Source organism: Oryx dammah, unplaced genomic scaffold (genome assembly GCF_014754425.2).
Source record: "Oryx dammah isolate SB20612 unplaced genomic scaffold, SCBI_Odam_1.1 HiC_scaffold_8, whole genome shotgun sequence".
Taxonomy (NCBI): Eukaryota; Metazoa; Chordata; class Mammalia; order Artiodactyla; family Bovidae; genus Oryx; species Oryx dammah.
In genome coordinates this window covers 58,406,106-58,431,682 of record NW_024070192.1, presented here as the reverse complement: position 1 = coordinate 58,431,682, position 25,577 = coordinate 58,406,106, and positions in this window count along the sequence as shown.

Sequence of the window (25,577 nt, the reverse complement as noted above, 5' to 3'; positions counted from 1 at the left end):
ACTGCCTCTTGAGAAACCTATATGCAGGTCAGGAAGCAACAGTTAGAACTGGACATGGAACAACAGACTGGTTCCAAATAGGAAAAGGAGTACATCAAGGCTGTATATTATCACCCTGATTATTTAATTTATATGCAGAGTACATCATGAGAAACGCTGGGCTGGAAGAAATCACAAGCTAGAATCAAGATTGCCAGGAGAAATGTCAATAACCTCAGATATGCAGATGACACCATCCTTATGTCAGAAAGTGAAGAAGAACTAAAAAGCCTCTTGATGAAAGTGAAAGAGGAGAGTGAAAAAGTTGGCTTAAAGGTCAACATTCAGAAAATTAAGATCATGGCATCTGGTCCCATCACTTCTTGGGAAATAGATGGGAAAACAGTGGAAACAGTGTCAGACTTTATTTTGGAGGGATCCAAAATCACTGCAGATGGTGATTGCAGCCATGAAATTGAAAGACGCTTACTCCTTGGAAGGAAAGTTATGACCAACATAGGTAGTATATTGAAAATCAGAGGTATTACTTTGTCAACAAAGGTCTGTCTAGTCAAGGCTATGGTTTTTCCAGTAATCATGTATGGATGTGAGAGTTAGACTGTGAAGAAAGCTGAGTGCTGAAGAATTGATGCTTTTGAACTGTAGTGTTGGAGAAGACTCTTGAGAGTCCCTTGGCCTGCAAGGAGATCCAACCAGTCCATCCTAAAGGAGATCAGTCTTGGTGTTCTTTGGAAGGACTGATGCTGAAGCTGAAACTCCAATACTTTGGCCACCTCATCTGAAGAGTTGACTCATTGGAAAAGACCCTGATGCTGGGAGGGATTGGGGACAGAAGAGAAGGGGACGACAGAGGATGAGATGGCTGGATGGCATCACGAACTCGCTAGACATGAGTTTGAGTGAACTCCGACAGTTGGTGATGGACAGGGAGGCCTGGCATGCTGTGATTCATGGGGTTGCAAAGAGTAGGACAGGACTGAACGACTGAACTAGACTGAACTGAACTGATGATTGTGTAAATTTCCCTGGAATACTCTTTGATAGGGTGAATTCTATGCTTATATTAGCATATTGCTTGCATTTTTTATCTTTTAATGCTAATGTATTCTGTCATTCTATTTAATCTAATCTGGATATTTTCTTATATCAGTAAGTGAACAGCCAGACTTAACATATCCAGTTCAGAGTCATGAAGTTTAAGATCAATTTTATCCCAGCAACATCTGTACTCTTTAGAACTCATCTAGACATTTCCATTGAAGAAATGAGACAGATTGTTAGACTTAACATGTCCCATGTTTCCCCAGATTCACATCTTTGTTTCTCAGAATATTTCCTGTGAACTGGATTTCCTCCTTTCCTAACCCAGTCTTCCTCATCTCTTTAAGTTCTATGCATCTTTCAAAGTTAATTTCTTACATCCAGTCTTCCAAGATCCTGCTCTCACCCAGTATTCCAGGTACAGTATCAAGGTATGAAAGAGCAAGATGAGGAAGACAAGGTTCTTTCCTAATGGAAACCTATGGTGTGATTGAGGAGATTCACACAGAGATGATTTCAACATAAAAGAATGAATCCAGTGGTATAAGTGTGCAGGTATGTTATCCATTATTTATTTGAAGTCCCAAAGAGGTTGCCAATGTAGTTCTTAGGACATTGTTCTTATTCAGTAGAAAAGTTAGATGGAAAAAGAAATTAAACTGAGTTTGAATCCAAAATTTTCATTTATGTATGTCATTGGCCAAATGTTTACATAAAATTTACTATTTTAAAATATTTGAAATGTTCAGTAGTGCTAAGTATATTCATATTATTATTCAGTATTCTCTAGTACTCTTTTCATTTGGCACAGTTATGGGCTTGTCTAGGAACTGAATAAGATAACATATATGCAATACTTAGTTCAAAACCTTTTTTTTTTTTTTTTTTTTTGAAAGCCAGTTAGTCATGTCTGACTCTCTGGGATCCCATGGACTGTCCATGGAATTCTCCAGGCCAGAATACTGGAGTGGGTAACCTTTTGAACTGGCACATAGATAATGTTCAAAGGACATTTGTTTTTCCCTCTTTTTCTGAACTTCTATAAAAAGAGACAATATGTTGTCTGAGTAGGCCTATTTCAGATACAGATCTAATTTAAGTCATATATATATATAAACCATCAGTACTTTATCTGATGTGTTTGTAGCAGGTGAATTGTAGATAATCCAATAGATTAGTGAATAGATGGTTGTGTAAACCAATACAGTATTGTAAAGCAAAATAAAGTAAAAATATATTTTTTTAAAAAAAGACTAAATGGATAACTAAAAGTAGGAATTTGAATAATATTCAAAAAGCAGTCCCAAACCAGTAGTTTTGCTAACAAAAATGACCATGAGAAATACATTAGAAAATAAACCCACTGCTCAGATTTTGAAAGTGAAATGAGATAAATAAAACTAATTAAATGATCAATCTGGACAGCTTATTAAATGGCAGAGACATTGCTTTGCTGACAAAGATCCATCTAGTCAAAGCTATGGTTTTTCCAGTAGTCATGTATGAATGGATGTGAGAGTTGGACTATGAAGAAAGCTGAGTGCTAAATAATTGATTCTTTTAAACTGTGATTTAGGAGAAGACTCTTGAGAGTCCCTTGTACTGCAAGGAGATCGATTCAGTCAATCCTAAAGGAAATCAGTCCTGAATATTCATTGGAAAGACTGATGCTGAAGCTGAAGCTCCAATACTTTGGTCACCTGCTGTGAAGAACTGATTCATTTGAAAAGACCCTGATGCTGGGAAAGATTGAAGGTGGGAGGAGAAGGGGACGACAGAGGATGAAATGAATGGTTGGATGGACATGGGTTTGAGAAAGCTCTTGGAGTTGGTGATGGTCAGGGAAGCCTTGTGTTCCGCAGTCCATGGGGTCACAAAGAGCTGGACACGACTGAGCAACTGAACCTAACTGAAAGAAAACTTTGAAACCAAGGTTTATTTTATTGTACTTCCCTCAAAACAAACACACACTCATGAAAATCATTAAATCACAGATTTCTGAGGAGTTAAACAAGGTCACACAATGCTGCTGCTGCTACTGCTGCTAAGTCACTTCAGTTGTGTCCGACTCTGTGCGACTCTATAGATGGGAGCCCACCAGGCTCCCCCATCTCTGGGATTCTCCAGGCAAGAACACTGGAGTGGGTTGCCATTTCCTTCTCCAGTGCATGCAAGTGAAAAGTGAAAGTGAAGTTGCTCAGTCGTGTCCGACCCTCAGTGACCCCATGGACTCCAGCCGTCCAGGCTCCTCCATGGGATTTTCCAGGCAAGAGTACTGGAGTGGGGTGCCATTGCCTTCTCCACACACAATGCTATCGATACTGAAACACAGCTTTGCTTGTTTCTAAAACCCTCTCATACCATTGCCTCTTTCTATGAAACATTAAAATTTTTATTATTCAAAACAGTCACACAATATTGACTTCTTTTTTACATATTACTATTGAAGTGACCTAAAAAGAATGCTAATGATCATTTCCATTTTCTCTCTACAGAATATTATTAAATATAAAGAAAACAGCAAACATAAGTAATTATTTCTTACTCTTACTTTCTTCATATCAGAATTGAGAGTAAAGCATAAACAAATACTTTCAGGAAATCCCTTATCTTAAAATGCTTCACAGAATGCCAAGTAAGCCTTACACAAGGGTACTATTCAACTCCTGCCCAAAATATTTAATTGCATCTCAGGGCTTTGGTGTATTAAAAAATGTAACAAGAAGGTGGAGATATATCAAAAAAATCTGTATTATAAAGAAATCTCTAATGCAGAGTAATGAAAGGAATTGCAAATAAATTACAGTTGACTATGTAATTTGAATAAATTAAAATGCCAGAATGATTGAAGCTTATATATTCAGAATGGCAGAATGAGCATGATAGTGAGTGACTTCATTTTAATAATGTGAATACAGGAAGAAAATAACAGCAACAAAAAAGAATATATGTAGAGAGAGAAAAAATAAAAGTTACTTATGCCATAAACATTTTGAAATAAAAAATTAGTGTGCAATTATACAAAAGTTGTTATGAATGAAAAAGCTGAGATCGCCAATAAAGGAGAATAGAAAATCAAATTGAAATTGCTAGGCTTAGCACAGAAAAAAATCTAGATATGAAAACGTTGGCGCATTTTAAGAATTTTTTTAAGGAGATATATTTAGGCATGAGCAACATGATCCACTTCACAGATCACAGCTTCTCAGTGATAAAGGGGCTTAGGTAGCTCAATGAAATTTTAAGCTAAGCCGTGCAACATGGACAGGTCATAGTGAAGAGTTCTGACAAAACATGGTCCACTGGAGGAGGAAATGGCAAACCACTTCAGAATTCTTGCCACAAGAATGCAATGAAGAGTATGAAAAGGCAAAAGGTTGAAAGATGAGCCCCTAGGTCAGAAGGTGTGTAATACGCTACTGAGAAAGAGTTGAGAACAATCACTAATAGTTCCAGAAAGACTGAGCGACTTCACTTTCACTTTTCACTTTCATGCTTTGGAGAAGAAAATGGCAACCCACTCCAGTGTTCTTGCCTGGAGAATCCCAGGGATGGGGGAGACTGGTGGGCTGCCATCTATGGGGTCGCACAGAGTTGGACACGACTGATGTGACTTACCAGCAGCAGCAGCCAGAAAGAATGAAAAGGCTTGGTCAAAATGATGCTCAGTCTGTGGAGGTGTCTGATGGTGAAAATAAAGTCCAATTCTGTAAGAATAGTATTGCCTAGGAACCTGGAATGTTAGGTCCATGAATCAAAGTAAATTGGATATGGTCAAACAGGTCAAGCACAACAAGAGTAAACATTGACATCTTAGGAATCAGTGAATGAATGAACATGGACAGGAAGGGAAATTTTAATTCAGATAACCATTATACCTACTATTGTGGGCAAAAATCCCTGAGGAAAAATGGAGTACCCCTCATAGTCGACAAAAAGAGTCCAAAATGCAGTACATATGTGCGATCTTGAAGACAACAGAATGATCTTGGTTCACTTCCAAGTCAAAACGTTCAATAACATACTAATCCCTGTTTAAGTCCCAATCAATGATGATGAAGAAACTGAAGAGCATTCTGTGAAGACCTTCTAGTTCAGTTCAGTCACTCAGTCGTGTCCTACTCTTCTAGAACTAACAGGAAAAAAAAAAAAAAAAAAAAAACACGACATCCTTTACATCACAGGGGTTTGGAATAAAACATAAGACCTCAAGAGATGCCTAGAATAACAGGCAAGTTTGTCCTTGGAGTAAAAAAGAAAGCAGGGCAAAGGCTAACAGAGTTTTTTCAAGAAAAAACACTGGTCATTACAAACACCCTTTTCCAACACACAAGAGATGACTCTACACATGGACATCACCAAATGGTCAACACAAAAATCAGATTAATTATATTTTTTGCAGTTGAAGATGAAGAAACTCTATATAGCCAGTGAAAAACAAGACCTGGAGCTGACTGTGGCTCAGATCAACATCCTTTTATTGCAAAATTCTGTTTTAAATTGAAGAATGTAGGGAAAAAACCACTAGACCATTCAGGTATAACCTAAATCAAATTCCTCATGATTACACAGTACAGGTGATGAATAGCTTTGAGGGATTAGATCTGATACATTGCCTGAGAACTATGGATGAAGGTTTGTAACATTGTGTCAGAGGCAGTGACCAAAACAGTCCTAAAGATAAAGGAAGGCAAGAAAGCAAAGTGGTTGTCTCAGGAGGCCTTACACATATCTGAGAAAAGAAGAGAAGTAAAAAGCAAAGGAGAAAGGGAAAAGTATATACAGTATATATATAAAGGTATGTGTGTGTATATATATAAAGGTATATAAATCTGAACTGAATTCAGATTTCCAGAAAATAGCAAGGAGAGATAAGAAAGCCTTAAATTAAAAAATAAAAATAAAAAAAAACAAAGCCTTAAATAAACAATGAAAAGAAATAGAGGAAAATTAGAATGGGGAAAGCTAGAGATCTCTTCAATAAAATTTGAGATATCAAGGAAACATTTAACACAAGGATGGGCATGATAAAGAACAGAAATGGTAAGGACATAACAGAAGCAAAAGAGATTAAGAAGAGATGGCAAGAATACACAGAAGAACTATACAAAAAGTTCTTAATGACTCATATAACAATGATGGTGTGGTCACTCACTTAGAGCCAGAAACCCTGGAGTGTGAAATCAATCAGGTCTTAGGAGACATTACTACAAACAAAGTTAGTGAAGGTGCTGGAATTCCAACTGATCTGTTTAAAATTCTAAAAGACGATGCTGTTCAAGTTCTGCACTCAAAATGTCAGCAAATTTTGAAAACTCAGCAGTCGTCACAGGACTGGAAAGTGTCCGTTTTCATTCCATTTGCAAAGAAGGGCAATGTCAAAGGATGTCCAAAGTACCATACAAGTGTGCTCATTTGACATGCAAATAAGGTGCTCAAAATCCTTCAAGCTAAACTTCAGGAGAATGAACTGAGAACTTCCAGACGTACAAGCTGGGTTTAGAAAAGGCAGAAGAACTAAGCTAATTGCCAGCATTCACTGGATCATCGAGAAAGCAGGGGAATTCCAGAAAAACCTCTAATTCTGCTTCATCGACTATGCTAAAGCCTTTGAAAATGTGGATCAAAACAAACTGGAAAATTCTTAAAGATATGTGAATACCAGACCTCCTTACCTGTCTCCTGAGAAATTGGTGTGCAGATCAAGAAGAAACAGAACCTTACATGGAACAACTGACTCTTCAAAATTGGAAAAAGAGTCTGTCAAGGCTGTAATTCTCACCCTGCTTATTTAACTTATATGCAGACTACATCATGTAAAATGCTGTCTGGATAAATCACAAACTGGAATCAAGGTTGTGGTGAGTAACATCGTCAACCTCAGGGATGCAGGGGATACCAATCTAATGGCAGAAAATAAAGAGGAACTAAAGAGCCTCTTGATGAGGCTGAAAGGGAGACCGAAAATGTTGGCTTAAAACTCAGCACTCAAAAAATGAAAATCATGGCACCTGGTCCCATAACTTCATAGCAAATAGAATAGGAGAAATGATAGTAAAGACAGTTTTTATTTTCTTGAACTCCAAAATTATTTCTGATGGTAACTACAGCTTGCTTCTTGAAAGAAAAGCTATGAAAAACCTCAGCAACATATTGTAATACAGAAACATCACTTTGTCGACCAAGGTCCTGTAGTCAAAGCTGTTTTTTTCAGTAGCCATGTACAGATGTGAGAGTAAGACCATAAAGAAGGCTGAGCACTGAAGAATTTATGCTTTCAAACAGTGGTGCTGGAGAAGACTCTTGAGAGTTTCTTAGACAGCAAGGAGATCAAATCAGCCAATCTTAGAGGAAGTCAACTTTGAATATATATTGGAATAACTAATGCTGAAGCTGAAGCTCCAATATTCTGGCCTCCTGATGTGGAGAGCCGACTCATTGGAAAAGACCCTAATGCTGGTAAATTATGGGCAGGAGGAGAAGGGGTCTACAGAGAATAAGATGGTTGGATAGCATTATGGATTCAATGCACATGAATCTGAGCAAACATTGGGAGACAGTGTAGGATGGAGAAGCTTGGTGTGCTGCAGTCCGTGAGGTTGCAAATAGTTGGACAAAGCTTAGCGAGTGAGCAACAACAGCAAACCATGAACAATAGCTTAATTGTAGGTGGCTCAATAATGCATTATCAAGCAAATAGTTTAGTTAATAAAAAATTAAAACATAATTACTCTTTATAAATTTATCTTTATTTGTGTGTCTCCAAACTTTCAAAAAAGTATCATTGGCAGTTATTACATACACGGACAAGCACACTAACATGCCTATGCACTCACGTGCACTTATATGTGAACTTGTAGTTTGACTTACATGTGTTTATCAGTATTTATGCATGTATGTTCTTTTTGGTAAAAGGGGCTTTCTTAATTGCTTCTTCAGAGAATTAAGTGATAACATATGTATAAAGTACTGAAGAATACATGTGAATTGACAAGAAGTTTGTAAGCAAAAAGTTAAAGAGGAATTTTAAGTGGTATGCAAGAGGACATTTTTGAGTTACATTAAATGTAGTCCTACTACTATATTTGAGATAAATTTATTTTGGGGATTCTTGAGGACCAAAGCCAGAGGAAATTATGAAGAAATGACTTGCTTCTGTGAACTCATAAAGAGGAACATAGCAAATATTTTCTATTATAAGTTTGTATAAAAATGTATTACTTTATTATTATACAAAGAGATTTAAGCAAGCTAATATCCTCCATAGTACACTTATAAAAATACACTTGAAACCCATATAGTTGGACATAAAATTTAAAGAGAAAAAATCAGCAAAATGGTTATTGGATCATTTCACCCAGACCTAAGATGGGCTGAGGAGATGAAATAGCGTGATACTATACCTAACCCTTATTGTAACTGAAGTATTTTGGGGAATAATAGAAATAAAATCCTTGATGTCTTCACATATTGAAAGTAGTGTTTGTATTTTTACTTATTTTTTAACTTTATAATAAACTTTATAGAAGTGGCAAAAGAAACTTCAGTTTTGTGATTTATAATAAAATTGCATATTTGGTCATTCGGTTCAGTTCAGTCCAGTTCAGTCCAGTCACTCAGTCGTGTCCAACTCTTTGTGACCCCATGAACCGCAGCATGCCAGGCCTCACTGTCTATCAACATCTCCCGGAGTTCACTCAAACTCATGTCCATCGAGTCGGTGATGCCATCCAGCCATGTAATCCTCTGTTGTCCCCTTTTCCTCCTGTCCGCAATCCCTCCCAGCATCAGAGTCTTTTCCAATGAGTCAACTTTTCGCATGAAGTGGCCAAAGTACTGGAGTTTCAGCTTCAGCATCATTCCTTCCAAAGAACACCCAGGGCTGATCTCCTTCAGAATGGACTGGTTGGATCTCCTTGCAGTCCAAGGGACTCTTAAGAGTCTTCTCTAACACCACAGTTCAAAACTATCAATTCTTTGGTCATTAAAATAACCAAAATACATTTCTCATATATATTTGATCTTCCTCCATAGTTTCTTATTCACAGCTCCCCAAAGTCTTGAGGTTTCCTAAGTGTTAAGAATGATAGTCCTTAACACTAAGGATGGGGGCTCCACCTAAGGGGAGCCAACTGGGTTATTAGAGGGCTGGAAATTCCATTTCTACCCCTTGACTTCCAGGGAGGAGAAAGACACTAGAGATTGGAGTCAAGCACCAGTGATTAGTGATTTAATCAACCACGTTTATACAATGAAGTATCCATAAATACCCAAAAAGGCAGGATTTGGAGAGCTTCCAAGTGGGTAAACAAGTGGAGATTTGGAAAGAGTGAAATGCTTGGAGAAAACACAAATGCTTGGTACCTTTCTGCCATACCTTGTTCTATGTAACTCTGCCATCTGGCTGTTACTAAGTTATAGCCTTTTACGGTAAACTAGAAATCTAGTAAGTGGGTTTCTTGAGTTCTGTGAGTTGACTGAGGCAGATGATGTCATGGGAACTTTTGATAGATAGCACAGAACACTGGTGACAACCTGTGTTTGTGATTAGCATCTGAAGTGGGATGGAGGCAATCTTGTAGGATTGAACCATTAATTTGTGGGATCTGAGACTATTCCTAAGTAGATAGTGGCAGAAACGAATCCAACTATAGGACGTCCAGCTTGGGGAGTGTGTTAATCCTCCCTATACATGTTGGCAATGTAGTTCCCAGAACACATTAAAAGAAACATCCCTAAGAGAATGCTACAGTTTGCAGAGCACACAGAATATAGCAGTCATAAAACAAAGCAGGGAGGGTATGCCATGAAATATTTGAGAGGTTTTCTGCTAAGAAACAAAAATATTTGGGCAACATACTGTCATTTATAAGTGATTGCATCTGATAATTCACTAGGAGTCAAAACGATAACTCTAGGATAAAAAGTCTATCTATCCTTTTTCTCTCCAATGACCATGTATTTTATGAAGACCCTCAGATAGAATAATAATGGGACTCTATGGTTTAGCCTTGATGTATAATCTGCAGATGTAAAGTTCATTACGTGTTTTTTATGATTACCACTTTTAAAGTGCTCATAAAAAGGTGAGAGGAGAACAGGGAAGTGTAAAGCCAAAGTTTTACTATATTAGATATTTTTTTAACAGTGTTAGAGCTATTCTAATATGGTATCATGCAACAATAATTAAAATAAAAATTACAGGTGAAGATATTCTTTGTATTAGGTCTACCATTTATTGCTAGAATATATGTAGTATACAATAATTATTTTATTTACCTGATAAATATTCATTGATTATCAACTCTATGTCCATCATTTTTGTAGAATTTATATATATATATATAACTGGGAGAAAGACAACAAGAAACGTGATTTATCTTCATGAATCTTTCATTCTAAAAAGGGAGAACAACAATAAACAAGGCAAACTCCCAAAATGCACGGAATGGTAAATGTGGATAAACCCAGGAAAGATGAAAGAGAAGAAATATCAGAGTATTTTTAAAAAGCTTACTGAAAATTGGTGTCATTTAGATTAAAAGCTGATAAAAATGAGAGAACAAGCCATGGGATTGATGTTCAGGAGAAAAACATTTCAAGAAGAAGAACTAGCAAATTCTTTCCACCTTACTCTAAAAAGCTCCACTAGAAGTTGGAATAGTGTGATTTTTTTTTTCCCCACTTCTCTCTATCACCAAGGGCCTCCCAGATGGCACTAGTGGTAAAAAAAAAAAAAAAAAAAAAACCATCTGCTAATGTCCCTTGAGGAGGAAATGGCAACTCACTCCAATATTCATGCCTGGAAAATCCCATGGACAGAGGAGCCTGGCAGGCTACAGTCCATAGGGTACAAAGAGTCAGAAATAACTGAAGTGATTTAGCAGTATTCCTACCACCAATGCACACCATTATATCTGGCACATATTAGGTATTTAATATACATTCATTTAAATAAAAGTAGCTTGACATGGAATACATCTTCTCATTTTGCTAGCCCCTAATCGCATCTCTATTCGAATGTTACACACTTACAAAGCCTTCACCAACCTCCCTGATTGTGTTGCATCTTTTGTCTCCTTCAAGAATATGTATCACAATTAGAAGTAATTTGATCTGATATGTGTTTATCAAACTTTAACAGAGTTCTGGTTTTATGCATTATAATATCTCCAGTGACTAATGCTTGACATATAGGTTCAGTTCAGTTCAGTTAACCAGTCATGTCTGACTCTTTGTGACACCATGGACTGCAGCACGCCAGGCTTCCCTGTCCATCACCAACTCCCAGAACGTGCTCAGAGTGATGTCCATCGAGCTGGTGATGCCATCCAACCATATCATCTACTGCCATCCCCTTCTCCTCCTGCCTTCAATCTTTCCCAGCATCAGGGTCAGTTCTTTGCATTAGGTGGCCAAAGTATTGGAAAACATATAGAAACCATATTAGAAACCAAAATAGAAATCATCTGATTTGAAGTCTTCCAATGAATATTCAGGACTGATTTCCTTTTGGATTGACTGGTTTGATCTCTTTGCAGTCCAAGGGACTCTCAAGAGTCTTCTCCATCACCACAATTCAAAAGCATCAATTCGTCACTACTCAGCTTTCTTTATGGTCCAACTCTGCCATCGATACATGACAACTGGAAAAACCATAGCTTTGACTATATAGACTCTGTCAGCAAAGTAATGACATAGAGGAGGTTCCCAATAAATATTTATTGAATGAATGCATAATAATAATGCTCTTATATTTTCCTAAATATTTGCATCTCCTATTCTGAATTATTAGTAAATAAACTTTCATCCAAATTTGCACAGAAAATAGAAATCATCTATTTGTAACTCTTCATGTGCATACTTACACTGGCACCCATCTTCATTCTTTTGTCTTGCAAAAGTAAGCTTTCAGCCACAGAATTTTCTTCTTCTTTTTTTCCCTCCACAGAGTTGTTTTCTAAATGTAATGCTTACAATAATGATAGCAATGTTGATAAATACACACGTTTTGGCACTTAAGTGTACCAGACTCTTCTCATTTTTCTTAGGAGACTTACATGATAGCCCATGTAATTACACACACTCCCTCAATTCACTATTTAAATGTTCTCATTTACCTCTTATTAAATGGCAACCCACTCCAGTATTCTTGCCTGGAAAATTCCATGAACTGAGGAGCCTGGTAGGCTACAGTCCATGGGGTCACAAAGAGTAGGACATGACTGAGCTACTTCACTTCTTCACTTCAAAAATAAAATAAATGTTTCATTTAATCTTTGAAATCAGTGGCAGGAATAATGATAGGGCCAGGGCTCTGGTCCAAGATGGAAGAGTAGAGATACCCATAACTCAACTTTTCCCACAAACACATTCAATCTATATCTATACCTATGTACAGAATAATTCCTCTTGAAGAACTGAGGGCTGATTAAACAGTTTCAACACAACTATAGAAGCACCACATGCAGAATGGTAGGAGAGAAAAAGACGTAATATCACTGGAAACCCCACCTCTAGAGAACTACATTAAGGAGGGATACCATTGAGGGGCTCTTGTGCAGACTTTCTTACACTGGGGCACAGGGGAAAAAAGTCATTTAAAGGGTACCTAGATTACATGCAATGAAAATCCATATTTTAACCCTAGAATATATACAAGATGGGCGGGAAACTGTTGTAACTCTCTCTGAGGTCAGAGGCACCATAGAGTGTCAGTTTTTGCCTTCTCTGCCCACCTTGATAGTACAGGTAGGATCATAATCCAGGCATTCTGACCAGCCTGTCACAATCAGTCCAGCAAACCATAGGCCCCTGGCCCACAACAGCTCCAGCCACTACCCCAAGGAGGATCATGCAGCCTCACCTGACTCTGCTGCAACAGTCCCATCCAGGAACCCTGGTGTGGTATGCACTAGGACCCGTGGCTTTGGCCCATGCCCACTGTAATTCTAGCCATCCCACTAGGACAGCCCTGTTGCAGCACACTACAGGACTCACCCAGTCCATGTCCACTCCAGCTCCAGCTGTCCAGGGTACCTTGACACAGTTGTACCCCAGGACAGCCCTGATCCACATCCACTCCAGCTCCAGCTGGCCTGTCAAGGCTTTTATATACACAGTCAAGATAGGGGATGCCTGCACAGGGCCACATTTTCAAGACAGAGAAAACAGCTGTTTCATCTAGGGCATTAAAATAAACACAGAAAAAAAAAATGAAGAGACAGAGGACATGTATTCCAAATAAAATAGTAAATTATAACCTTAAGGAAATCTCCAGTCTTTCACCAGATAAAGAGGTCAAAATCAATCACAAAAATGCTTACCAAGCTTAGAAGGATGAAAGAACACAATGAGAATTTCAACAAAGAGCTAGGAAAATATCAGAACCAGTGATGATTAGAACTGCTGAAGTGAAAAATAAATGAAAGGGAATCAGCAGAAGATTAGATGACACAGAGAAATGAATCAGTAATTCAGAAATAGAACACTGGAAATCACCACGTTAGAATGGAAAAAAATATAATAAATAAATAAGGGCCATTTAAGGGATCTCTGAGATAATATCAAGCATACTAATATTTTCATATACAGGGCCCAGAAGGAAAAGAGCAAGCAAGCAGAAGAAAGATTATTTGAAGACAATGATTAAAAAAATTTTAACCTGGAGAAGAAAACAGATATCCAGATCTGGGAAGCATAGAGAGTCCCAAACAAACAGAACCCAAAGATATCCATAGCAAGACATATCACAATTAAAACAGCAAAATTTAAGGAAAATTCTTTTTTTTTTTTTTTGCTATTATTATTGAAGTATAATTGCTTTACAACATTGTATTAGTTTCTGCTTTAACATGAAATGAATCTTTGGAAGGAAAGTACATAAGGGAGGAAAAAGAATTTTAAGGCAACAAGAGAAAAATCACAAGTCACATATAAGACAACTTCCATAAGATTATCATAATTTTTCATCAGAAACTTTGCAGTTCTAGAAGGGAGTGGAATGATTTATTCAGATTGCTGAAGTAAGAAAGAAAAAAATTTTTTCACAAATTTGAATACGTTACCTGGCAATGTTATCATTCAGGATTAAAAGGAGAAATAGTTTCCCAGACAAGGAAAAATTAAAGGAGTACATTAACATTAACCTAGCCTTAGAATAAATGTTATAAGGAAGAAAAGACCATCCCTAAAAATCCAGGTGAAAAAAAAGTCTCACTAGTAAAAGCAAAAGTATAGTAACAGCAGTGGATCAACCACTTAAGTTAGTATGAAGGTTAAAAGACAATTAAAAAAAAGACTATAATTACAATAGGTAGTTACAGAATACATAAAATAAAAAGGTGTAAAATATGTCAAAAACAAAATCATTGGTTGTGGGGAGTAAAAATTAGAGTGCTTTTAAAATGTGTTTCAAACTTAAGTAAGTACTAGCTTAAAATATATGCACACTCATACCTGCCACATGGTAACCACAAACCAAAGCCCTATAATAAATATCCAAAAATAGAAAGAAAGAAACCAAATAGTAAAAAAGAAAAAAAAAAGGAAGTCTGTGGTTGCTTTAAGTATAAGAAGTACATTTTTTATGGCTATAATGATTGTAATCTTAATTCCTCTTGATTTCAACAAGTAATACATTGCAATTTGCAGATATTTCTCTGGCATTTAAAAATCTTAAAAAATCTAACATAGTATGCAACTCTAATAAACCTGAAACAAAGACAATAAATTGTGATTCTGATTAAATCTCTCCAGGCTTATAGCTCTACTTTAACATTTTATGCACTTTTTTCAGAGCCCTGCAATGCTTAGAATCTCATGTATACTCTTTGCATATTCAATTTCTCTGTTAAAATAATATAGAGAGACTAAAATCCACATGTAATATATTTTGGGAATTATTCATAACCAGGAGCCCACAACTTTATACATTAAAAAACATTTAATACATATTTTAAATAGGATCTATCTTGCTTATGCACAATTAAAACTGAATGAATAAATTATGCTTGGTTTTGCTAGTTTGACCTATAGATGGATACGTGTATGTATAACCAAGTAATAATTTATTTATACATTTTCTTACCCATCTCCTGGTTTGTTATCTTTTTCTTTCATTGGCAAAATGAAGGTTACAATGTGTGTTCAATATTTTGGCCAACTGTCTCATTTCAACACACTATCAAACAAATGCAATGAAACTATGGTAGCAGGAGGTCTACATCTGTTCTTTGATCCTGAATAATTTCCTTTCCCTTTTACTTTAAGAAGGGCTTCCCAGGTGACACTAGTGGTAAAGAATCTGCCTGCCAATGCCAGTCAGTATAAGAGATGTGGTTTCTATCCCTGGGTGGGGAAGAGCCCTTGGAGTAGGAACTGGCAACCCACTCAAGCATTCTTGGTTGGAAATTTCCATGGACAAAGGAACCTGGTGGGCTACAGTTCATGGGATTATAAAGAGAAGGATGTAACTTAGTATGCATGAGCCACTTTAAGAGACAGCTACCTAACTTTCGGTCGTGGACACACCAACCTCTACTTAGAATTTTCATAATTGAGTGTGAATGAGTATAACCCTCTGGCCATGAGGGTTGGCACAGAACCAGGGTCTGGCCAGTTAAAGAACTGGCATTTCTGATTTGTTTTTGATTCAAAGGTGAACACATGATCTAAGATGAGCCAATGAAAGTCTTCTGTCAGTCAACTTATGCTAGAAATAATTGATGTAGAAATTTTGTTTCCAGTGAAATAGGAGATACTCTTGCTGTTGGTGGTTATGCTTGCAAAAATCTAACTGAGGATGGATGCAGCACAGATGAAAACAGAACAAAGACAGAGAAATGATGATATGTGTAGCTATTCCTCTCTAGTCCAGCTACACTGTCTTTATTTCTATTCTTCTAACGTGAAACACATGGTCCCTCTCTAGGGTCCTTGCACTTTTCAGGTCTCTATGATGCTGTTCCATCAGTTATCTGTATGTCTCGTCTCTCACTTCTTCAAGGTCTTTACATGTATATAAAGAAACGAGAGGCTGTTACTGAACCTTTCAAACAGCACATATCATCACTTTCCTTGCTTTATGTTTCTTCTTAACACTTATCCTCATATAATAAATCATAGGTTTAACAATTATCTTGTTAAGGGTTGGTTCCCTAATAGAATGAACAGTGCTTGAACTAAAAATATATCTAATATTTTAGTTAGAGGAATAAAACTAGAGAAAAAATTAGAGAAATAAAATTAATTAAATAAAATGTTTCAGATATGTTTGAAAGGATATAGATAGCACAATTTGGAAAAAAGCAAATGAGTTATGTCTTACTTAGAAAGGTTTTGCAATTTTTTCTATTAATTCTACTTAATAGAAGCTTTTATATCCTATTGTAGAGAACTTAGTTGTTAAGCGTGGTATAAGAATAGGACCAATTTATATTGATATTACATGTACATACACATAGACAGAAGAAATTATCAGCCATTCAAATGACTACATAAGTGTGTCATTCCTGTGTCACATTTAGAGTGATGGGCTGCCATCTGTATATATACATATATACACATGCAATTATAGTACGACTGTATAATTATCTACTGAACATTTTAGTTGTGCAGCAAGACTTAAATTCCTATACTAAGATAGTGATATTCAGACTCTCAGGAAATTGCTGGTGGAAAATTTGTGCAGCAAAATTTTGATTATAGTCTTAGTGAAATTATACAAAAGTTATTGAAGAGTGGGAGATAGCTGAATTTCAAATTTACACTATGAGTGTATTTAACATTTTCAAATGAGTCAAAAAATCATTGATGGGTCAGTGCATGAATATATACATCTGAATACACTAATGGTTTAATCTTATATTTGTGAAAACAAATTGCAAAATCAGGCAGATTTTTTACCATCTGAGCCACCGGGAACGCCCCACATTATTGAGAACAATGCATTTTGAGGTATTGTTATATTTTCATAGATATCAAGATTCTTTTCATATTTTTCCAATTTTTGAAAATTGATTATTTGAAAAGAGAAAAACCATATCACTTTAACTGATTACTGAAATATACATTAGGCCTCCATGGAGCTTCTCTCTTCATCTGCACAATATTGAAAACAAATTATTTTCTATTTGCCTTTAAACTTGTTTCTTTAAAATAGAAATCAATCATATTCTAACACAGAATATTTTAATTAAAATAAATCATAGTATTTCTATGATACGAGGCAAGGAATTAAATAACATGTCTTTGTATATCAAAGTATTGAGCACCTTGAAAAATAGGGGACTGTAGGTTCTTTTTTATTTAGTTGGAAGATAATTGCTTTACAATGTTGTGTTGGTTTCTGCCATATGACAACATGAATCAGTCATGATTTTATAAGTATGCATGCCCTCCATTTTGAGCCTCCCTGCCCTCTCCCATTTCATCCCTCTAGGTCATCAAAGAGCACAGGACTGGCCTCCCTGTGCTATATAGCAGCTTCTCCCTAGTTATCTACTTTAAGAATGATAGTGTATACATGTCAATGCCACTTTCTCAATTCATCCTACCTTCCTCCCCCAATGAGTCCACAAGTCTGATCTCTACATCTGCACCTCTATTCCTTCATTGAAAATAGGTTCATCAATACTATTTTTCTAGATTGCATATATGTACATCAATGTATGATCTTTGTTTTTTTTTCTCTGACATAGTTCACTCTGTATAACAGGTTCTAGGTTCATCAACCTCACTACAACTGACTTAAATTTGCTCCTTTTTTATGGTAGAACCATATTCCATTGTATATATGTACCACTCTTCTTTAGCTGTTCATCTGTCAAAGGCTATCTAGATCACTTCCATGCCCTGGCTATTGCAAATAGTACTGCAATGAACATTGGGGCACATATGTCTTTTAGAATTGCTGTTCTCTCAGGGTATATGCCCAGTAGTGGGGTTGCTGAGTGACATAGTAGTTTTATTCCTACTTTGCGCCCCACCCCCCCCCAAGAAACCTCCATACTGCTCTCCATAGTGGCTGTATCAATTAACATTCCCATCAACAGCACAAGAGAGTTCCCTTTTCTCCATATGCTCTCTAGCATTTATTGTTTGTAGATTGTTTGGTGATGGCCATTCTGACTGGTGTGAGGAGATACCTCATTAGTTTTAATTTGCATTTCTCTAATAATAAGCTATGTTGAACATTTTTAATATATTTATTAGCCATCTGTATGTTTCTTTGGAGAAATGTCTGTTTAGGTCTTCAGCCCATTTTCTGATTGGTTTGTGTGTTTTCTGATATTGAGCCGTGTAAGCTACTTCTATATTTTGGAGACTAATCCTTCCTCAGTTACTTCAATTTCAATTATTTTCTTCCATTATGAGGGTTATGTTTCTATCTTGTTTATGGTTTCCTTTTCTATGCAAAAGCTTTAAGTTTAATTGGGTCTCATTTCTTTTTGCTTTTTATTTCCTTTATTCTAGGAGATGGGTCAAAGAGGATATTGTTGTGACTTATGTCAAATAGTGTCAAACTGGCTATGTTTTCCCTAAGAGGTGTAGAGTTTCTGGACTTACATTTAAGTGTTTAATCAATTTTTAGTTTATTTTTGTGTATGGTGTTAGAAAGTGTTTAGTTTCATTCTTTTACATGCAGCTGTCAAGATATCCTGGTGTCATTTGAATAGGTCGTCTTTTTTGCATTGTATATTCTTGCCTCCTTTGTCAAATATAAGGTGGCCTTAGGTGTGTGGGGTATCTCTGGGTTTTCTGTATTGTTTCACTGTTATATATTTTTTGTGTTTGGGCCACTACCATACTGTCTTGATGATAATAACTTTTTGTATAGTCTGAAGTCAGGGAGGTCGAGTGCTCCTGTTCCATTTTTATTTCTCAAGATTGCATAAGTTATTCAAGATATTTTGTGTTTCTATACAAATTTTAATTTTTTTTCTAATTCTGTGAGAAATGCCATTGCTATTTTAATGGGAATTGCATTAAATCTGTAGTTTGCTTTGGGTAGTAATTTTCACAATATTCATTCTTCCAATCCAAGAACATGTTATATTTTTCCATCTGTTTGTGTCTTTTTTTATTTCTTTCATCAATGTCATAGTTTTTTGCATAGAGGTCTTTTGTATATTTAATTAGGTTTATTCCTAGGTGTTTTTAAATCAATCTATTTATTTTTAATTGTAGGATAATTGCTTTACAATATTGTGTTAGCTTCTGCCATACATTGACGAGTCAGCCATAGGTATACATATGTCCCCTCCCCCTTAAACTCACCCCCCCACACCTTATCACACCCCTCTAGATTGTCACAGAACACCACGTTTCATCTCCCTGGATCATATAGCAAATTCCCACTGGCTATCTATTTTACATATGGTAATCAATATGTTTCAATGCTACTCTCTCAATTTTTCCACCCTCTGCTTCCCTTACAGTGTCAGTAAGTCTGTTTTCTATGTCTGCCTTTTCATTTCTGTCCTGCAAAAGATTCCTCAGTACCATCTTTCTAGGTTCCATATAAATATTAATTAGTGTATGATATTTGTTTTTCTCTTTCTGACTTACTTCACTCAGAACTAGAACAAAGTTTCACAATTTGTATGGAAACATAAGAGAATCTGAATAGTCAAAACAACCTTGAGAAAAAAGAATGGAGCTGGAGGAATCAACCTGCCTAACTTCAGACTATACTATAAAGCTACAGTCATCAAGATAGTATGGTAATCATGGTTGTCGGTTTTTCTCTTTCAGTACTTTAAATATATCCTGCCATTCCCTTCTAGCTTTTTTAGTTTCTGCTGAAAGATCCGCTGTTAATTGTATGGGTTTTCCCTCATATGTTTCTTGTTGCTTTTCCCTTGCTGTTTTTAATATTCTTTCTTTGTGCTTAGTCTTTGTGAGCTTGAATAATATGTGTCTCAGTGTATTTCTCCTGGGGTTTAACCTGTAGGGGACTCTCTGAGCTTCTTGGACTTGATTGACTATTTCCTTTCCCATGTTGGGGAAGTTTCAACTATAACATCTTCAAAAATTTTCTAAGTGCTTTTCTTTTTTTCTTCTTCCTCTGGAACCCCTATAACTCGAATATTGGTGCATTTAATATTGTTCCAAAGGTCTCTGAGGCTGTCTTCAATTCTTTTCATTCCTTTCCCTTTATTCTTCTCTTCAGCAGTTATTTCCACCATTCTATCCTCTAGCTCACTTATCTGTTCCTCTGCCTCAGTTATTCTGCTATTGGTTCCTTCTATAGCATTTTTAATTTCAGTAATTGTGATATTCATCTCTGTTTGCTTATTCTTTATTTATTCTATGTCCTTGATGATTGTATTAACTGTGTTAAATGCTTCTTGTATTTTCTCCATTCTATTTCCAAGTTGTCAGAGCATATTTACTATGATTATTCTGAATTACCTTTCAGGGAGATTACTTATTTCCTCTTCATTTATTTGGTCTGGTGATTTTATACCTTGCTTTTTCATTTGTGCTGTATTTCTCAGTCTTTTCATTTTTTTTCCCCCTAGCTTGCTCCACTTGAGATCTTCTTTTCCCAGGATTTAAGGTTGTATTACTTCTTTCTTTTGATTTTGCCCTTGGAAGGAAATGTAGACTGGGTGGTTTGTATTGATTTCTTGTTGGGGGTGATGTGCCTGTGTTATGGGAGTGGGAGGCAATCAAGTAGGTAATTACAGAATTATTAGGACATATCCACACACTTCCACACATACAGTTATAACCAAAGTGTTCTAGAGAAAAGAGTACAGGAGTCTGCCTTGGTGAGCAAGGGAAACCAAAGGTGCTATCAGCCAATTGAAAGTAGAGTTAGCTAATGCTCAATATGGAAATCTCAATATGAGCAGAAGGCCAACTGGGTATATAGCATAGTTCAGTTCAGTTCAGTCACTCAGTCGTGTCCGACTCTTTGTGACCCCATGAACCGCAGCATGCCAGGCCTCCCTGTCCATCACCAACTCCTGAGTTCACTCAGATTCACGTCCATCGAGTCAGTGATGCCATCCAGCCATCTCATCCTCTATCATCCCCTTCTCCTCCTGCCCCCAATCCCTCCCAGCATCAAAGTCTTTTCCAATGAGTCAACTCTTCGCATGAGGAGGCCATAGAGAACTCAACAATTTAACTTACCTGGTGAAAGAAGAAAGAGTGAAGGAAAAAAAGGAGAATATAAAAAGGGGGGAAAGAGAAAGAGGAGAAGAGAGGGACAGGACAAAAGGAGAGGGTGGAGAAGAAGATTAAAGAAAAAAATAGAAAAGAAAAAATAGAGGAGCAAAGATGAACAGATGTATGTGAAAAAGATTTTTATATATTCAGGAATAGCTACAGCTGGTAAAGAACTATAGGAAAAACAGTTGAATACATCAAAAACAAACTCAAAAAAACTCATCAAGAATAAAAAAGTGAGAAAGAGAAGAAAAAAAAGAAAAAAAAAACTTAAATGTTTTTTCTTCTTTTTCTGACAAGAAACACAAAGAGTAAAACTCCACAGCACTACAAAGGCTAATATGGTGGTGGAAATATGTAGAGTAAGTAAACCATGTGATTTATAAGAAAAAAAAATCATGATTTTTTTTTTTAACCAAGGAAAACAAAGAGGAAAATTCCACAGAACTGGAAAAAGCTAATATGATGGTGGAAATATGTTGGGGAATAAAGTGTGATTTATAAGGAGAAAGAATCTTAAAATGATTTAAAAAAATTTATAACAAGAACAAAGAGGGAAACTCCGTAGCACCACTAAAGGCTATTGTGAAGGTGGAGATATGTTGGGAGAATAAACAGTGTGATATATAAGAGAAAAAAAATTTAAAAAGGTTCTCAAGGTCGTAGCTCTTGGTTGTGGAGTCTTCCCCTGTGGATGGGGTTGGGTTAGTGTCCTGTGATGTTTTCCTGGTTGGGGGAGCTTGTGCTTGTGTTCTGGTTGCTGGAGCTGGGTCTCCTCTCTCTGAAGGGCAGTGCAGTGTCCAGTAGTAGGTTTTGAAGTGTCTACGGATTCAGTACGCCTTTGGGCAGTCCTTCTAGCTTTTGCAGTGTTGGCCACGTCTATATCCGGAGCTGTTTCAAAGTGGCCCTCTCAGCATATCTGCAGTGCCGCCAGCCCCCTACTTGTCCATGAGATCATTGCTGGTGCTTCTGTTCCCCTCTCCCGCTCTGCACTGCTGGCAAAACTTGCTAGGTAGGTACTTATGTGGATTCTTCTGCATCATGGTCACTTGTGTGCGTCCCTCAGCCCCTGAGCTCACCCTCTGTGTCGTGGGTCTTGTGCACTTGTCTCAGTTCCCGAGGTCTGCCCTCTGAGTCTCAGTGCTTCTGTGGGCTTCCCTCAGCCCCTGAGCTCACCCTCTGCATCACGGGGCTTGTGTGCACTTGTTTCATCTCACGGCCTGCACTCTGTTACTGGGGTTATTTATTCTTTCGGCTGTGCCAGGAGGCTGTGTGTGCTGCCCAAGTTAGTCTACTTCCCCTCTATCTGCACCCCAGTCCCACCCTTGCTTCAGTTGTTTGTCACATGCAGCTACCTGGACCTGCCCTCTGTGCTGCAAGGGTTGTGCATGCGGGCTGGGTTTGTATGCCACCCCACTCTCAGTTCCCTGAGCCTGCCGTCTGTTTGAGGCCACAGTCCAGGAGCTGTTATGCTGAGAAGTGCAGCCTTCTCTGTTTGAAGTGAAGTGAAGTCGCTCAGTCATGCTGACTCTTTGCAACCCCATGGACTGTACCCTACCAGGCTCCTCTGTCCATGATATTTTCCAAGCAATAATACTGAATGGGTAGCCATTTCCTCTTCCAGAGGAATCTTCCTGACCCAGGGATTGAACCTGGGTCTCCCACATTTCAGGCAGATGCTTTACCCACTTCCCTCCAAGTCCCTGTTTTGCCTGATTTTCAGAGACTTCAGCAGTTCCCCTTTGGACCTGCCTGTGAGGGAATTTCCCTGTGCATGGGAATTCCTGTTTCAGCATTCACTTCCTCCCTTGGGGCACAAGCTCCTGCCCAGAATTTCTCCATCTTTTCCCTTTTTATGTCTCCCTCCTCTCTTCTACGTCATTTCAGCTTAGCCTGTACCCCTGGGGGCCTGGGGTCTTCTGTGGTCACCTAGAGCTTGCTTTGTATGATTTGTTCCATAGCTTGATGAGTTGTTGATGTAATTGGAGTTAGGCTGGCAATCTCCCCATCTTACTCCTCTGGCATCTTCTTACATTCCCCCCCGACCCCAGTTCTTCATCATTAAAAATAATGTTTGCTGTGGTTTTGTCCCATATGGTCTTGATTATGTTGACAAACATTTTTCTATGCCAATTGTTTAGAGAATTTTTACCTTAAATGGGTGTTGAATTTTGTCAAAAACTTTCTCTGTCTCTATTGAGATGATCATATGATTTTTCTCTTTCAAATTACCTTGGTGTATCACATTGATCTGAGTATATTCAAGAATCCTTGCATCCCTGTGATAAATCCCACTTGATCCTTTCAATGTTAGATTGTTTGCTGGAATTTTGGTGAGTATTTTTGTCCCTATGCTCAATGATATTTGCCTGCAATTTTCTTTTGTGACATTTTTGTCTGGTTTCATGAAAATGATGGTGGCTTCACAGAATAAATTTGTGAGAGTCCCCCTCTGTGCAAGTTTTGAAAGAGTTTGAGCAGGATACATGTTAGCTAGTCTCTAAAAGTTTGGTCCCATCACTTCATGGCAGATAGATGGGGAAACAGTAGAAACAGTGTCAGACTTTATTTTTGGGGCTTCAAAATCACTGCAGTGACTGAGTGGCTGAACTGAACTGAGGTCTTTGTTAAACATTTTTTATCTTCTTGATCAGTGCCACCATTCTATTTGTCTGAGCTGCCATTTTATTTCTGAGAGCAACTTAATGCCAATAAAATAAACAATCTGGAAGAAATGGACAAATTTTTAGAAAGTACAACTTTACAAGACTGAACCAGGAAGAAACAAAAATTATGACCAATCTCGTGTTGAAATTTAAACTATGCTTAAAAAAAAAAAAAAAACTTCCTAAAAACAAAAGTTCAGAACCAGATGGCTTCACAAGTAAATTCTACCAAACATTTCATTTCAGTTCAGTTCAGTCACACAGCCATGTCCGACTCTTTGCAACCCCATGAATCACGCCAGGCCTCCCTGTCCATCACCAACTCCCGGAGTTCACTCAAACTCATGCCAATTGAGTCAATGATGCCATCCAGCCATCTCATCCTCTGTTGTCCCCTTCTTCTCCTGTCCCCAATCCCTCCCAGCATCAGGATCTTTTCCAATGTGTCAACACTTATGAAGTTCAGGTTCAGCATCAGTCCTTCCAATGAACACCGAGGATGGATCTCCTTTAGGATGGACTGGTTGGATCTCCTTGCAGTCCAAGGGACTCTCAAGAGTCTTCTCCAACACCACAATTCAAAAGCATCAATTTTTTGGCGCTCAGCTTTCATCACAGTCCAATTCTCACATTTTTACATGACCATTGGGAAAACCATAGCCTTGACTAGACGGACCTTTGTTGGCAAAATAATCTCTCTGCTTTTCAATATGCTGTCTAGGTTGATCATAAGTTTCCTTCCAAGGAGTAAGCATCTTTTAACTTCATGGCTGCAGTCACCATCTCCAAAGACTTAGGAAGGAATAAAGAATAAACAGCAGTGAATGACACAATAACAAAAATAAAATAACAGAAATAAAAGAAAAATAACTGAAATAAAAGAAAAAATAAGCTAAAGTGAACCAAGAGCAGAATAACTAAGGCAGAAGAATGGATAGGTGAGCTAGAAGATAAAATTGTGGACATATCTTAAGCAGAGCAGAATAAAGAAAACCGAATGTAAAGACATGAGGCAGTCTCAGAGACCCCTGGGACAGCATTAAACACAATATTCAAATAATAGGTGTCTTAGGAGAAGAGAAAAAGTCAGGGTATGACAAAATATTAGGAGACAATAGGCAAAAAATTCCCTAACATGGGATAGGAAAGAGCCATCTAGCTCCAGCAAGCCCAGAGAGTCGCATGCAGGATAAGTCCAAAGAGAGACATTCCAAGACACACCAATCAAACTAACAAAAACTAAACCCAGAGAAAAGTGAGAGGAAAGCAATAAATCACATTCAAGGGAATCTCCATAAGGTTAACAGTTGATCTTTCAGCAGAAATTCTGCAGGCAGAAGGGAGTTTTTTCATTTCATTTTGTTTTTAATAATGACATATATTGAGCAACTATTCCAATTGGATATTTCAACAGTGTTCTTGCTTTATAGATTTCCAATGAATTTTCTGACCTTTGAGAATGGATTCTAAACCAGTTGGATAAACATAAATCAATGTATAGATTTACACACAGGCATAGATAAGCATAGTGCAGCGTTATGCTTCTTGAATTGAATGTACACCTTAATCACCTGGGAATCTCATTAAATGCAGATTCTAATTTAAGAGGTGTGGGTTAGGGCCTGGATTCTGCATCCTTAGCAAGCAAATCATACTGCTGTTCCACAGCTTTACTGTGAGCAATAACAT